We start from the raw sequence: 18,235 nt of genomic DNA on the forward strand, positions 1-18,235 counted from the left end.
GGAGATACCCACTTTGATGGAACCTCCTTAAGAGGTTTGGGGTGGAACAAGCCAAGGGGTGGCATGCCCAGACATGGGATTCTATTGATTGCGCCCCTTGCAGCTGAGGAGTCTTCAGGAAGTGGCAACTGACCATCTGGAATCTCTCATAGCTGCTCCACTGTGTGGCAATTTTTCCTCAGCAGGCAGGCAGGCTGGAGGAAAATTTGAGTTGCTGGAAGACAGCACTTGGGCTGCCCAGCACACAGATCAGATCCCCATGCTGTGCCTTACGCTTCAGTTTACCTTGAACCAATATGTTAATAAATAATGGCACTAGAGTCAACTAGGCCCATAATTGCAACAGGGGGCAGGGCACGTGGTAAGAGCTCCAGAGGAGGAGCATGCGTGTTCCTGGGTAGCTGAGTGGCAGCATCTTACCACCCGGCAATAGGCATGCTGACCTTACCACCCTGGGCATTAGGGTGGAGCCAGCTCCCTATATAAAGGAGCATGCAGTGACTTCGGCCTCTTTCAATGCCTTGAAGCAAACTGAGCCATCCGCTCTCCTGGAAGGGATAGGGATTTTAGTTTTCATCGCAGTCCTTTGGGGGCAGTTTGGGAAGAGGAGCGCATCATCTTGGGGGATGACTGAGCCGGACCTCCCGACCTATGGGGGCCTTCTTAAGAGGCATGAAGCAGGGCGGGCTCGGGGAGCAGGCCTATGAGGGCCTCTTCAGGCGAGCCTAACACCCCAGCTTGGTGGACCACGAAGAATGGGGCAGATGCCCAGTGGCTCAGTACCTCTGTCCTCCCCAATAGAATGGGGTGAAGCCGGGATCAGGCAGGGTGGCTGTCCGGCTGAGGAGATCCGCCCCTCTTGATCACCCAGCTTCGGTTCAAGATTATGTAAATAAAGAGGGCTGCGGCCCTATTTCATTCCAAGCCGAGTCTGTGGTTATTTATGTAGCCTCTGCACATTTGGCCACAAAAGGCTTGGCCAACCTTTTTTACCACACAAAATTATGTTGCTGTTTGGTTATTTTATGGTTTACAGGTGGGAGGGTTTTCAGTTACTTTTCTCAGGCAGCAAAATAGCAATGCTATTCTCCCTACTGCTTTTCTCGCTGCTCCACAAGCTGTCCGCTCTGAAACTGTTTCTCTCAGAGAAAACCATCAGGAAATAACATCTCAGCTCTCCCCTTGTTCTCTTGGAGGGGACAATACAAAAATCACCTTCTTTTAGAGGACAGTATTTCCCGATGCGGGTCCACCGTGCAAGGGAAAACTGACCATGAAAGTCTAACAAACATTTTTAAAAGGCTTATACTAGTCATTGTTACAAAACAGCTTAGGAGGATGATTTTATAAGGGAAGAGGACTGTAGCCTATTGCAATGTTTATTGTATGTATCTCCTTGCCTTACTTCATTGTTTCCTAACTTTGTAATTCACTTTCTGCACTATAGTATGTCATACCTTGTACAGGGTCTCCCTACCCACAAATCATTGTCCTATTGCCTTTTTACTGGATGTTTTCTGCTTTCTGGTTTTTTTTAATTTTTGTAATCCATCTGGAGTCTCAGTGAGAAAAGGCAAGCTAGTGAAGTAATTAAAAATAAAATAAATCTTCCCCCTTGAAAATCACTAGTCCTAAATATTGCTAAACACTGCTCCAAGAATTGTGAGATTTGATGCTGGGTAAGAAATCCCAAACCTCACCTTAGACATCAGCCAAACACCATTGCTAGTGATGCTGGAAGTTCTTCACTTAACGTAGGCATGTATATTGAGAAGCCCCTAACTGGATCAGGGCAATCACAGGTTTAATACTTTTAAACAGTATTAACTTCCTAAATTCTACTGCTCAGAGCAGAAGTAACTGTAAGACCTTCAATGATTTTAAGTGAGAAAAAAATAGACATGGCCAAGAAAAATACAGAGAATGGTGTTGGGTAGTGTCTTATCATGCTCTAGATCTGTAATCCTGCATAATTTAGCAAACTGGCTTTCAGATATCAGTTAAATAAGTGGGCCACAGATTGTGAATGTGAATTATGATAATGTCACAGCTGTGGGTTTAATGGAGCCATAGGATTCCTTTTCATTCATTTCATTCAAGTTCATTGTGAGTTGTGATTTCATTAAAGCATAAATTGCCTTAATCCATGAATAAATGGCTCAGTTGCCAACGTTGTCACTTTGCTTATATCTCACGCTCCACCACTGAGAAATGAAAGCATGCATTAATGGCATTTTAGTATGGCTTCCAATGCCAACATTGGAACAGTATGAATTTTTCATTGTTTCTAATGCAAGTACATTATGGCTGAATTGCCAGTATGGTCACCTCTTTGTTATCCATGAGATAAATTGTAGCATGGAAAAGCCTAACCTCACAGTCTCATTAATTTGATTTGACAGAGGCAAAAGGTTCTGTTTTCCAATATGAAAAAAACCCTGCGAACAACTGCACTTGAGATAAAATGCAAAGTGTTCCCCCATGTTGGCAGAGGCATTAATTACCATTAATTGTAGCTGGGAGGCAGTTACCGGCTGTGTATTCATAGCCACACCATGTTTCTTTTGGCAATTGTTTTTCTCACTAATAGAATAATTGCTTAATCATTCTATTTAATTTAAGTTACAGCTTGTGATGGACAGGACAGGCCCCTGAAGGGAAAATCAGCCACTCAGATGAGCCCATAAGAGTGCTGCTTCAGCATCCAGTCACCTTTGAGAAGGGGGATGAGAGACTGGAGGAAACACAAGAGAAGGAAGAGTTGAATTCTGCCTCAGGTTTGGTTGAGGAAAAAGAACAGACAGGGTGAAGGGTAGCTCTACCTGGTAGTGTGGCAGGATGGTTTAACTCCAACTCTGGGAGAGAAAGGAGTGCTCAATTGTTAGGCCTGTCTTTGGTGATGAGAAGATCTTGCACAATTTAGTCTGACTTCTAGGCAAAGAACAGGCTGGTGTGCATAGATTGGAATCTTGTGTGTGGGAAAGGATGCAACCTATTGACTAGTCAATAAAAGTCTGTTTGTGCCTGAAAACATTGTAGAAAAGTATAACTAATTTCTGAAGTCATAAGTGGTTTAAAATGTCATGCCTTCACCAGGTTTCTACTTTATCTACCTGGAGACCTGTCCTGTTAGTTTATTCATTGAAAACTGACCTATAAATAAATACATCTTCTGGTTGTTTATATATTAATCCAGCCTCAGTGACCTCAATAATTTCCTTATGTTACAGAAGTGAACCCAAAACAAATACACTCACCATCTGTACAACACTTGGAAACTGAGGGCAGGTTTACAGTTTGAAATGAACCTAGATCCCAAAAATCTTAGGAGGTTGTGTGTGTCCCCTAAATGGGAAAAAAAGGCTTGTCACAAGCTGCTCTGGGTTTTTACATGCCAAGATGTATCTACGTAAATATTGCCTTCCTCTTCAAATATCTTTTCATATTAATGCCCTTGAACCAAGAACAAAGCACCACTTGTAAAGAGGAAATGGAAGGAGGATTGAAATTCTCTTATGGTGAGAAATGAGCTCCCACCATTTTGTTATTCTATAGACCTTATTCCCCACAGAGTCTAAGTCACTTCTGAAAACACTTTTAAAAAGTAGCATAATTAATATCTGCCAGGTGTGGTTCATGTTTTTCAAACATGTCAGATCAAAGCTAAAAAGAGATAGGAGACATGATCAACTCCAGTTTGGCAACTGAACATAACTTTCAGAACTGAAAATATGGCCGTTTCTGCATGGTCTGAATCTTCTGAGATGGGCAAGTGAAATATCCCAATTCGTGCAAGTTTTCTTCATGGTTCCCGCTGCTAAAGAGGGCCTGCTCCAGTGTTGCCCTGCAATATTTCCCTTAGCCCGGGATTTTCAAAAATCCCCAAATTGGCGATGGAGGCAGAAATGGTTTATTTTTCCCACCCTGCTGCTCTCAACCAATAAAGAGGTTTGTGCATGTGGGGATGTGCTTGGGGTGTAAATACAAAAGACCTGGGCTCGTGCGGATCAAACTGGAGTATTACCTCCTGGTCATAACTCTGCTCCTGGAAAGAAACAGGTGGCCATGTGGAGGGAGAAACTGGGATAAAATAGACCCACGTTAAAATAGCTTGGTCATACACAGGTATAATTTTGCTGTGCAGAAACGACTTGTGTGGAATATTTGGGGTTGTAGACTTAAGAAAGAATTATTAATAGGAAGGAGTTATGGTTCAGATGAAACACATACATCTTCCTATTATGTTTTTATTAAATTCTTCTAAGAGGCTCAGAGCAACACACATGGATTTCCTTCTGATCCTATCCACACATCAGCCCTGAGTGAGTGGTAGAGTAGGCTGAGAGAGTCTGGCTGAGCTTTTAAACTAAGGTAAGGCTGCTGGTCTCCAAGTGGGCCTGGAGATTTCCCAGAATCATCACTGATCTCCAGACAATAGATATCCATTCTGAGAACATGGCTGCTTTGGAAGTGGACTCTGTGAATTATATTGTGGTCCCTTCTCTCTAGGATTGCCAAGTCTCCCTTGGTCATTGGGGGGCGAAAGGAGAGGAGTGATCTTACCAGGCTTAAAATGATGCCAGGGCTTCTATGTCATTTGTGTAATGATGTACCTTCTGGAACTGATATCATCAGACAAGCAATGACAGGGGAGACACACTGGGATTTGGACAAAAACTCTATGATAGAAGCTAATTTTACCATAGAGTTTTGCTCAAAGACTAGATCAAACCTGGTAAGACCCTTACTGGTCAGCTGGATCAATATATACGTTTTTCCCCTTGCTGGTCTCCAAGGACCATAATTATATATATATTAATTCAGCTTCAATGTTAGATGACTTGGTGCAAGGAGTTTGCTTGCCTGCAATCTGACCCTGGTACAGGAATTCCACATCATCAGCCAATGAGAGGAGGAGGAGGAAGAAGAAAAGTTGGATTTATATCCCCCCTTTCTCTCCTATAGGAGACTCAAAGGGACTTACAAACTCCTTACCCTCCCTCACAACTAACACTCTGTGAGGTAGGTGGGACTGAGAGAGCTCAGAGGAACTGTGACTAGCCCAAGATCACCTGGCTGGCATGTGTTGGAATGTACAGGCTAATCTGAATTTCCCAGATAAGCCTCCACAGCTCAGGTGGCAGAGCAGGGAATCAAACCCGGTTCCTCCAGCTTAGAGTACACCTGCTCTTAACCACTACGCCACTGCTGCTCCTCCAACTAGTATGGTGGGGGATTAGTGAAACCAGGTGTGGATCAATTTATTTTACCCACATATGAAACTGCTTGGAAACTGTTTACTGCATTGTAGCTGAAGTATATAAATACAGAGTGTAGTAAAATGAAGCTGTGAGAAAATTGCTTTCTGTTATGTGCTATTGTTTTCTCCAGCTGGTTAAAAATAAACTTATCTTTTGACACTACTCAGCTTGGCTGATTTGTTCTCAGCAAGCAGGAGATCCCCTGCCTTTGGCGGGTATCTGGCAACCTACTCCCCTCTCTAATCTCTGCCCTCCACAAGCTTCAGCCCCAAATCTTTAGGAATTTCCCAATTTTTTTTAAAAAAAGCTTAGTTAGCTTATTAGCTTAGTAGTTCAACTGGTCCCAACTGTAAAGAGGAAATATTGTACAAAATGTATTTCTGTAACATAGAAAGCAGGCTGTTTCTTAATTCTAATAAGAAGACTTTTTTTTCTTCTTGCAGCCACAGGTTTGCTGCTGCTAATGAGAAAATTACTTGAAACAAACAAGCAAGAACAAGAAAAAAATGAATAATTTCATATAATGGTTTAACACACATCATCATCATTATTATGTATCATTGCTTTCCTCTACTAGCAATTAGTGGCTGCCTGTGAGCTTTTACTCTTAAGGGCCCAGTTTAGCCTCTTGCTATAAATCAACAGCCCTTTTCTCCATGTGTGGCCAGCACCAAAAGGTTAAGCTTACTTTCTCCTAATTATTCCCGTGTGGGATCTATGGGGCTAAATCAGGAATAAAGTCTACAAGAAAATTAATTTAAACCGAATTTCTTTAGCTCCAAACTATCTATCATATGGAACAACACAACAAAGGTCCATATAACAACTAGGTACAAAGTGAACAGAAACATGCAACTGAGCGTGAGTTCTATTAAATAAGTAGTTCTTGCATGCAAAACTTTGATAAGCTAAATTCAATCTTTCTTCCAATTAACCAAGATACAAGTTTAACCTTGGAAGTTAAGTTGATCTGTACAGTTAAGTTGATATGACTGTACAGACTCAAGGGATGACTTCACTTGGTGATCCATATTGGACCTCCATATAGTAACTGAGGAGTGATCATAGCATTAAAAATTCTCAGTGCAGCGGTAACAAACTGATGCTCTTTAGAGTAGAAAAATCGGAGAATCGCCACAGCGTTCACCTTAGCTTTGTTCTCCGCTAATTTACAATGGGAAGCCCAGGATAGATTGGAGCGGAATAGGAGCTCTAAGTATCTAAATTGGCTTACTTGCTCCAAGACATGATTGTTCACTTTCCAACTACATTTACACCTAGATTTTGCAAAAATCATGACTTTCGATTTGTCATAATTGAGAGTCAACCTATTTGCTTGACAATAGTCTGCACTGCAATTTAGTAGGCGTTTCAAGCCTACTTGAGAAGATGACAGAAGAACAGCATCATCAGCGTAAAGCAGGGTAGAAATGTGTAGGGAGCCCAGTCATGGGGGATGGCCATCTGTTTTAGTTAAGGCTGCAGGGAGATTGTAGAGAAATAGGCAGAATAGACTGGGTGCCAATGGGCAGCCCTACTTGAGCCCTCTATTGACCTTAATTGCTTCTGTTAATGTGCCGTCCCTTGGGGTTCTTACTTGACAAGTTGTGTTTGTATGGAATGCTTTGATTAAAGCTAAGAGTCTTTTTTTCATATTTAGGGATTATAATTTGTGCATAGAAGTTCCCTATCTACTGAATCGAAGGCACCCTTCAAATCAAGGAAAGCAGCGTAAAACTTACTTTTTCTTGTATATACATATTTACTTGCTAGATGTTGGAGGACTAGACAATGGTCTAGAGTAGAGTTGCCTGGACGGAACCCAGTTTGTTCTGGACCAAGAAGCTGATGTTGATCTGTTCAGGTCTTTAATTTTTTTTGTAGGTATTTGGCATACAATTTGCCTACAATAGATAAAAGGCTAATCGGCCTGTAATTAGAGGGACACTTGGGATCTCCTTTTTTAAAGATAGGTACAACTATCACTTTTAACCAGTCTTTGGGGATCATTAAGGAGTTGTTAATGGACTGGTGCCCACCAGTCTGGGTCAATTTTTAGTATTTCTGCTATGATGATGTCAGGGCCAGCTGCTTTTCCTGCTTTTAATTGGTGAATTAATTTGGTGACCTCTTGATTGTTAACTGGAGCCCAGTCAGGCAGTTCCTCTTCTGGGGTCATACTGGAAACTTGGCCATTCTCTTGGTCAATAAAAAAAAATTCAGAATAATATTTTTGCCATAGTAAGGGGGTAATATCAGCTGTTATCGGGAGATTTTGATACATGCCCCTGTTTGTTAATAGCCAACATTGTTTTGTATTGTTAGATAGGGTGGCATGTAATAGTTGCTCCCAGTTGTGCTTTATTGACTTTTGGCATTTTATTTTAATGAGATTACGTAAAATCTGTTTGAGATTGAACAGTTCAGGTGGTAGAGACTTAGCCTTGGAGGCCTTGAATTTGTTGTATAAAAGCCATATCTGCTTGTTCAATTGTTTACAGTCAGTGTCAAACCAATCTCTGCCTTTGTGATTCCCCTTCCTCCTTGATTCCCCTAGAAGGGCCACCAGGGGGCTTTCCCCACTCACCTTCTGCTGCGCGCCGCTCTCGCGCCCCCTCAGCACGCGTCATTCCTGGCACGCTCTCGGGGTTCCCCACGACCCCACACTCTGTGTGGGGTCATCAAAAGGTGCCGTTTCTTCAGCGCCAGGAATGACACACGCTGAGGTGGTGCAAGAGCGGCAGCGTCGGGGCAGCTGCATGGTTGCTGCCCTTGCAAGTGGGGAGTGCCGCTGGACCCCGCGCTACTTTCCTGGAGTAGCTCTCAGCAGAAGGTAAGTGGGGAAAGCCCCCAGGTGTGAAATAAGTTGTTCGGATTTTCCTATACGGCTGCTTACATTGTCTGCTATGACTACAGAAAAACTTAGGGATCTACAGTTGGTGTTACTTAGCACTTCCCTAGTTTTATTACATATTTGCGTTGACCACCCTGTGTTAATTACCTTATAGATTGAAGGTGGAACTGTTGAGGCCTCATTGAAGGAGAAAATGAGCGGGAGGTGATCACTAATTAAAAAATCACCTATCCTAAAGGCTTGTAAATTAGCTAACAAATAAGGGGACACAAGTAAGTAATCTATTACACTGCACCCAAGAGGTGAAATAAAGGTAAATTCGCCTGAGTTTGGGAATTTGGTCAATCCATTTAGCCATAATTTATTATGGAGAAGAGTCAATTCGGCTAAGTGAAGCCCAGTCGAATTGGAGATGAGATCTTTGGACCCCTTGCAAATGGCATGAAATGGAGTTGAAGGAGTTCTTTATATCTTCTTCTTGGAGTCAGTATTAATGCTGATTCCCAAAATCCCCTGAATATTGGCCTTAACTAAAGTCTATACTAAGATTACTTGGCTACAAATACTGCTGTTTCACAGACAAGAGATTTCAATGTGCTTAGGGTCTTGTGAGATGATTGAAGTTGTCTCTCAAAAACAAAACCCAATCAAAATGCAGGAACACTGGGCATAAGAGGCTTTCAGCTTGCAGCTGCCACTCAAAAACAACAGCCAATCAGAATGCGGGACACTTGTAACGTGAATACAGAAGTCCCAAGCTTGTGCAAAGGAAACTGGAGTACTTCATCCTGGTTTTAACTCAAATGCTTCATGAAAATGGACAGCCATGTGAAAGGAGAGACCAGGATAAAATCAACCAGGTATGTGTGATCCTGGTTCTACCCCGGTGTAATTGTGGCATGCGGATAAAGCCTGAGTATCTAAGTATTCAATTGTCCAAAAATCTGACATGAGACCAGAACACTAGTTCTTGTTAAATTGCATCAATATAATCGTGTTCTGTCCTAATAACCTCTACTACAACTCTATTTGATCAGCTTTAAAATTGCTTGTTGATCTTGCTTACATTTCTGGTAATAAAAGAAATGTAAGAAAAATGGCAAGAAATAAGCAGAAATGTTTTAGTCTTATGGTGGGTTGTGAAAAAGTTAGGGTTACAGGTACTACAGGTTGGTTTCTTTTTGAGAATCATTCTCTGCAATGTGTTTTTCTTGATCTAGTCATCTGCTCTATCTCCTCTCCATTTCCTCTACTTAAGGCCCAACTCTCTTCTCAGGCCCAACTCCTTATCTGCCTGTCTTTTTAGCAGTTCTTGGGGACTTGTAGGGTTTTCTTTTCAATCTACAAAGTTTCTCTGACTGCTCTTAGTTCTTGTCGCTTATTTACTTTTGTTGGAGGATCTAACTCTGTCTCACTAATACCCCTACCTGAATACCATTGCATTCTGGATACAGAAGATAAGTTTTAAATCTTCCCATTCTTGTTCTGCCTGAAAACTGAAACATTACAGTTGGAAAAGGCTTCTGCTATTCTATAATTGTACCAATTATTTGTTGATTTAACGTAAGTTGTAATCGATTAAGGAAGAATGTCTTTTATACTATCTTTCTTTGTAATATTGTGCAACAGGACAGTGTAGTATTCAGAAGTGCACTTCATGTTTTACTATACTTCCAGGGTATCTGAATCTAGATCTGCTCCTTTCAGGGTTGCCAGAACTGCTGATCTCCACAGTGGAAGAAATGGGAGTGGGGGAGTTGTATACACACTTAGAAGTGATGTCACTTCCTGATGACACTCTAGAAATCTACCAAATCTCTCTAGTATAGACCACAGAGATTGGGAGAGATCCCTACAGCATTACCTCATCACTTCCATGCTTCATGTAGGGTTGCCAGCCTCCAGGTAAGGCATTACAACTGATGCCCAGATTATAGAGATCAGTTCCCCTGGAGAAAATGGATGCTATGGAGTATGGTCTTTACGGCCTTGCACCCTGCTGAGATTTCTCTCTTCCCAAACCTCACCCAACCTTAGCTCTTTGTAATTGCTGGACAATCCAGCTGCAGTCAGTCTTGGAGCTGCTCCAGGACAGTCCAGTGCTTAGACTTAAATGGACTCTCAGTCATCAAAGTGTGGCCAAGCTTAATGCTGATGCTGCCAGCTGTGAAAAGCAAAGGTGTGTGCATTGTCTGCATTTGAACAGAAATTGTGCTTTTATTTGGGGGGATTGGATTTCAGGTTTTTCTGCAAACTTGGACGGTTTCCCAGATTTGCAGGAAAATCTATTTAGTGTTGGTGTGGCCCTGATCTGCTGATGTAGCTATCAGTCGGGGGCCATACTTGAGAAATAGATATATAGATATTGTCATCAGTCACATCATCCCTCTATAATACATCTTAATGTAATCACTACTGAAAGTACAGACACAGACTGAACATTTTCATTTAATAAAAATCACATTAGCTTGGTCTGCATCCAGCTTACATTTATTTATACCAATACAACATCTAGCCCATAATATAGCTCATTTTCAGAGCCCATCATCTTCCTGATTTTACTAAGATATTTTACAGCTATTTTTTAAACTCCCAGTCTATTGAGAGTTGCAATTGAAATGCATGTACAGCTAGTGATTAAAATAGACTCCAGGAGATCGTGGTGTGTTTTATTTCATGGTAGTAGTAAAATAATAATCTGGTTAGCCATAGGACAACTTTTTGTTACAGTTTGCTTCTTATACTTGGACTTAGTTCTGCCTGTGCAACTGGGCACAGTGGGTTCAAGCATTCTCCAACTATTTTGGTTTGTTGCGATGAGTTCAACTTCACCCCATGAGATGCGAGCCTCGTTTAGGTCTTCTCTGAAGATCTGGTGCCACGTCTTCCATGGTCTACCTCACTTTCGCTTTCCTCCAGAAGGTACCCAAGACATCACAGTCTTCAGATGACTCTGAAGATGACATCCCAGTCTTCAGGAGTACTCCCTAGCTAAATAGACAAGTGGTGAATGTAAACTTTGGTAGGTTCGTAATGTTCACTTCCAATCCAAGCATGAGTGGTGGTTTTGCTAGTGGGGGTGGGGAAAGACCTCTACTACATAGTTTAAAAAGATCCATGTTGCTACTGAAATGCATGTTTGCAGCAGCTAAGAATATACACATATCTAACACTTTGCTTCAGGTAAAATTTAGTGAAACTGGCAATTCCAGGCTGGATCCAGGTTACATTTTCCAGTAACTTTGGAACATAATTTTCTTGCCCCATCTTGCTGCAGCACATTGATCTAATTGACATGCTGCTTTGGGGGGAAGCAAACCATCAGGAATAGCATGGGGCAATATACGATCTCCTGTTTAATTATGACTAGTTGATGAGAGGGTAGAATGGGGATGTAATAGATAGTTATTAACAAAAACTGTTGAATTTAACAAAATTTTGTTTATACTGTTACAATCTCTTGTCAAAAGGTTGGAGATGTCTATACTGCTACCTAAAAACATCTGTGATATTATTTTTTATATATACTTGAAACTCTAATAAATACATTTTTTAAAGGAATAGCATGGGGCAAATCTGGGGGTCTGTACCAGGAATGGGGAATTGGCAGAAGTTACATATACCCTTACATGAGCAGAAAATTTAGTCTAAACCTCTGGCAGAATTTTAGTAGATCAGAAACCAAGAAGCCAAAGGTCTGGTGTGGATTAATCATGCAATCCAGCCAATCCTTGTAGCTGTCAGCGTCAAATCAAAAGGTGACAGCATGAAGCACCAACTGTTTATTTTATTTATTTATTTTATTTTTTAATCTTATATACCGCCCAACCCCCGAAGGGCTCTGAGCAACTATACCACATTTATAGTGCACAAATAAGAGTGATCTCAATATCCCTCTTTTCTGACTGAGCAACTATACCACATTTATAGTGCACAAATAAGAGTGATCTCAATATCCCTCTTTTCTGACTTGTGGAGAATATGTCATGGGAAGAAGCCTGGAAGATATTGAGTTGGTAGATACTAAGTTGAAAGCTACTGAGCTGGTAATGCAATGAATACTAAACTAAACAAGAACCTAACAGGCCAGTAAGGAAAATTGTGCCATGTATGTATATGTATGTGTGTGTGTGTGTAACTCAGTGTCTCTGTGTGTAACTCAGTAATACAGTACATTTAGAAGTTCCCAGGTACAGTTCATGCCATCTCCAGTCAAAGGATCTCAAAGAACAGATGCTGAAAAGTCCTTCACCTGAGATTTTAATAGCTGCTACTGCTCAGACTAGACAATACTGAATAGCTGCTACTAATGACCATATTCAGTATATGTATTGTGTTTCCCTGAAAATAAGACAGTGTCTTATAATAATTTTTGCTCCCAATGATGCGCTATGTCTTATTTTCAGGGGATGTCTTATTTTTCTATGTTCTGTTTGTCGGACATGCTTCCAAACAAAAACTTTGCTACGTCTTTCTTTCAGGAGATGCCTTATATTTCGCACTTCAGCAAAACTTCTACTACGTCTTATTTTCAGGTGATGTCTTATATTCAGGGAAACAGGGTATGTATGTATGTATGTGCTGACAAGTCACATCTGACCTCAGCAAGGGACTTTCAAAGCAAGTGAGATGTTTTGCCGTTGCCTTCCCTTGCAGAACCTTCCTTGGTAGTTGCCCTTCAGTTGCCCTGATTGTTGCATGTTTTTATTAATGTGTGTAAGCCGCCTTGAGCCTGGTCTTGACCAGCATAAGGTGAGGTATAAATATAATAAATAAAATAAACAAATTTGAAGTACTGACTCTGCTTAATTGATGACATCCGATCTGCTTATCTGATGATGTGATGAGATCAGGCTATACCAACAGAATGTTTTCCGAACTACACTCCCATCAGCTCTGTCAGCATGGCCAATTGGCCATGCTAGTAGGGACCCATAAGGAGCTTCCAGATGTTCAGGAATTCAGCACCCCATCAGTTTTCTGGCCAGCATGGCCAATTGGCCATGCTAGTAGGGGCTGATGGGAATTGTAGTTCCTGAACATCTGGAGAGCCGCAGGTTCCCTACCCCTGGGCTATACTATACCATTTCATATCCCAAACTCACTAGAAGGGAACACCACATGTTCATAAGTGGGACAATCTAAAAATATGATATTTACTTGAAAGACATTCCAGTCTAAAGAATCAGGTGTTAGAGGTTTTATATGACTATGCAAACAGCTAGATTCGAGTCCAGCAGTACCATAGAGACCAACACGATTTTCAGAGAATGAACCTTAGAGAGTCAAAGCTCCCTTTAGCTGATGTGAAATCACATTATACCCTAGTGCAGGGGTCTGCAACCTGGGGCTCGTCAGATGTTCATGGCCAAATGGCCATGGTGGCAGGGGCTGATGGGAATTGTAGTCCATGAACATCTGGAGAGCTGCAGGTTGCAGATCCCTGCCCTAGTGCCATCTGATCCCTGCTGAATGTGTAGCTGCTGTATTATCCTCTGATCTTCTTCAGGGGTGCTGCCTAAGCACATCAGGAATAAAACTAGCAGCTGTTTCTCCTGTTACAGAGTTTAAGATTACTGGCTTTGGCCAGTGGAGCTCCTGATTTATTTATTTATTTATTTATTTATTTATTTATTTATTTATTTATTTATTTATTTATTTATTTATTTATTTAATTAATTAGGCTTTTATACCGCCCCATCCCCGAAGGGCTCTGATTCAAAATGTCTGAAGTCTGTTAAGTTCAAGATGCCTTCACATGAGCTATGTGTATAGTATGTGAGTCTACCTGTGTTTGCATACCAAATGGCAATCTGGAATGTGCCTGTATGTATGTTCCCATACTGAGTGCTCAGGTGTACCTTTTTAGACCTGCTTTTTGCATGCTTTGATGGAGCGCAGATTCCCAACTACCTGCTGGCAATGTCTCCTTTTGCTTAAAAAAAACCTCTATCAAAATTGCCTAGGTAGGAAGCTCATTGTTTAATGTTGCTGACTTGTTAATGAAGATAGCATCTCAGATGCCTGAGATTAGTCAGAGTGAATGCTCTATGCACTTCAAATTAATCAGCAGGAGACAATGGGAAGCAGTGCTCCCAAGGCTATGTCATTAAAGCAGGGTGAGAAGCTGACAGGGATAAGAAACTGAAACCTGCATCCCAGAAAATGTAAGATTCACTGCTAGCTTGCTGCTTGGAGCTCATGGTGATCTAGGGGATTAGTTTAGTCTAAATCAGTCATCAATCTAGTAGAGATGGACACATTTTTACTGAATGGCTACAGAGAAGTTGCCAGAGATCCTTAGCCAACAGCTGTCAAACTCACCTGACCTGCTGTGCACTGAGACTGGATACAACCAGGATATGCTAAAATCAGAAGCAGCCAACAGTAATTGCACAACTATTTCTTTGGCTAACAGTTTCCTAGCACAGAGAGGAATGGAAATAAAAAATGAGGAGGAAGATTTAAAGAGGACTCCTTATGGTAGAAAAAAGCAGAGTACAAAACTCTATTCTGGGAATCCAAAACACTAAAGACACTCATGAAAAGCTCCCACAGGAATTTAGAACCCATACAGACAGTCTCCATTCCCAGTACAGGAATGGAAATAGCAGAGGTAGCACTCAACCATTTCAGCCCCATATCTGTTGGGGAGGAGATAGAGACAGACAGTGTGCAGCAACCAGAATTGGCAAGATCAGCATCTCACACCCAATTTCGATCCTCGTCACTGCTATCAGGATGATCCCTATTCAGAAGAATAACCCCAGGAAAACTAGCCACCTTTGCCTAGATAATGAGAAACAGCCCCCAAACTCCCCACAAGCCCCTTGCTCTCATTCTACTTTGCAGTGTAAAGCCTGGGGTGAGTATTGAGTCATGGTCTGGGCTCAGTTATGTGATACTTATGTGAACATGGCCCATGCTACAGCTCATTACTGCTCTTCTCACAGCTTTGAATGGGAATCATGACTTGCTTAGTGAAGAGGAACACTATCTTTCCCACCAGCCCCCAGACTCAGGAGATTTGCACTAGGAGTGCCCAAAGGAGTGCCCACTCCTTCCCAAGGAGTAGTGGCAAAGTTTGTGCCTGGTTACTGGAAAAGGCCAACAGTGAAAGCAGGCATTGGGACCTCCAAACTGATAAACTATGGTGGATTCCACACAGAATAAATATAACATCTTTAGGGCATTATAAAAAGATTCATTTTGGGAGTTTGTGTTCCCTCAGCACAAATATTGCCAGCTAAAATGTATCTTTTCCCCTACCTGCTGCATGGAGCTCTTGTCAATTTCACAGTGGTGTATGTCACTTTATGTCTCCGTTTGTTTAGCCTAGCAATCTCACGCACATGTCATTTTTCCATCTTTGTTCTGAGAAAGATGTGTGTGAAGCTGTGTTGACACAAATATACATATATTGCAGCTTCTCTGTTGCCATAGCTTTGCAGACATCCCCCTCAAAACAAAAAAGAAAACAACAACAACATGTGACGGGATCACTAGGCTCAACAAACTTTATTCATCTACTTTTGACAGTGAAATAGGAAATGGATGAGCTGCAAGCAGAGGAAACCTCCGTGGGGAATCTTCACAGAGCATCTGTTGCAGCACACAAAATGGCAGGTGTGAGTGGCAGAAACAAAACTAAGAGGTTTGGGCAGGAGAAATAAAGTATTTCCTGTCTGCTTTTCATTTGCTCAGCATGCAAGAATCGTCTCCAACACAGGTTGGGGAGGAAATATTGCAAGTTTAGCAAATTTTGAAAAACCCAGGTTGAACTAGTTTTGGGAATGAGAGCTGTGCGAAATTCTCCCCCAAAACGTGTTTTATAATATCCTAGAGACATTCTAAAGACTTATATTTGTGCTGTATAAAATCTACCCATGTCTATTGTCGGGTTTGGAGGTGAAACCCACCAAGCTAGGATCTGGAAAAATGCATTTCTTACAGCAGGAAACATTAAAACTCTCATCAGTGTTTGCAAACAACAAAGATGATCAGGGAATTTTAGGCATGCACTTCTTCCGTGAGCACTGCCCAACTATAGACCTGGTAAACAGGGACATATGGTACATAAACAGTGGCCTAGAGACAATCTCAGCTATTCATTAGTGTACAGTTCTTAAAACCCCTATGCCACTGGCACCTCTTAATGGGATCCTGTGGATGGAGGAATTTCAGGAAACTTGGGTAAAGGACAAAGCAGTATGCAATACAATACACAATAGTTGTGTCTTCAGTCCGGGGAAATATCTCCCTCTGCAGAAACAGTACGAATACCCCATCGAGACAGAAAGAGGCATAGAAAAACTCATAGAAATTATTTTAAAATGGGATGCAATCCATTTGTAATCCAAACCGTTATGGTCAGTCCTTAAAGAAGACAGTGTTATTTAATGAATGGCTATTGATTTCAGAGCCCTTAATGCAGCAACTCTTGCCATTGCCCCTGTTGTTGCCAAATAGATCTTTTCAGCCATAGCTACAAGAGCTAACAATATTATAGTGTGATAGATCTGGCTAACTCTCAGATCATTGAGAGTCAGCGTGGTATAGTGGTTAACATAGCAGCAGTGGAGGAGAAGACTTGGCCAGGAAGAGCAGAGTGACCTGCTGGTGTTCATTTTGGAGGGCTTTTCTCAAAGCCACAGCTTTTAAAACAGTGTATTTTAACAGGGGTTATCTCTTTTTCTCCTTGTAAGGCTCCTGTGAGCTAAGGCTGCTGAATCTGGAAGGTGGGGCTTAACAGGGGTTAAATTTAAAAAAAAATTAATTTTTTGTTTTTTAAATTAATAAGGACATATTTGACAGATAGTACGTGCAGATAGCTCCAGGGGGGCACTGACTAAAAGCTTAATATTTAAGTATCTAAACAAATAAGATATGAAGGCAGAAAGCCAGCAGGGGGATGGGGGCTTTCCAGTGTTTTGCACTGAGTGTCACATGTATGACTATCTGCCACTCGGACAGAAGTCGTGGGTGTGCCCTCGCTGCAATGAGCTCCTGGCACTCAAGGAACGTGTGTGTTCTCTTGAAGCCAAGGTGGCAGACCTGGAGAAGCTGAAAGAGGCAGAGAGGGTGACAGACGAGGCTTTCAGGGACCTAACAGCCGGGTCCCACTCCCAAGGTGACATCTCTTCAGATGTCATGGAGAATGAAGGTCTTGGGGACGGAGGGTGCCAGTCTGAGGTGCGGGAAGATGCTCCCTTAGATGGGATCCCTTCCTTAACTGGTGATCAGCTATCCTCTCGCACTGAGGATACCCCTCGGGGAGGTGGGGGGCTCCTCGTAGAGGGTGATTCGATCATTAGAAATATAGAGAGTTGGGTTTGTGAGAGGCGTGATAATCGCATGGTGACTTGCCTGCCTGGTGCGAAGGTTGCAGATGTCACGCTTCGTCTAGATAGGCTGTTAGACAGTGCTGGGGTGGAGTCAACAGTTGTGGTCCACATTGGCACCAACGACATTGGGAAATGTAGCTGGGAGGTTCTGGAAGCTAAATTTAGGCTGCTAGGTAACAGGTTAAAGTCCAGGACCCCCAAGGTGGCATTCTCAGAAATGCTACCCGTTCCATGCGTAGGGCGAGCTAGGCAAGCGGAGATACAGGGTCTCAATGCGTGGATGAGAAGGTGGTGTAAGGCAGAGGGTTTCAGATTTGTTAGGAACTGGGGAACCTTTTGGGACAAGGCAGGCCTGTACAAACGGGACGGGCTTCATCTTAACCAAAGAGGAACCAGGCTGCTGGCGCTCAACATTAAAAAGGTGGCAGAACAGCTTTTAAACTGATCCTTGGGGGAAAGCCGACAGGAGCTGAGGTGACTTCGGTTCGGAATACAGTATCCATGGGGATGCAGACAGAGAGGGAGGTTTTTCTAAATCAACCACATACAAGCGAGGAACATAGCAATGTGCATGTGACAAGGGATAGTGTTGACAAAGGGCTAGAGGGTAAAGCACATAAATCCCAGGTTAGGGACAGAGTCAGGGAATACAGGTGTCTCTATGCTAATAGTAGAAGCATTCAACCTAAAATGGGGGAGCTGGAGTACAGAGTTTTGAAGGAGGACTTTGATATAGTGGGCATTACAGAGACATGGTGGAATGAGGAGAACCAGTG

This window comes from Sphaerodactylus townsendi, linkage group LG02 (assembly GCF_021028975.2).
Source record: "Sphaerodactylus townsendi isolate TG3544 linkage group LG02, MPM_Stown_v2.3, whole genome shotgun sequence".
Taxonomy (NCBI): Eukaryota; Metazoa; Chordata; class Lepidosauria; order Squamata; family Sphaerodactylidae; genus Sphaerodactylus; species Sphaerodactylus townsendi.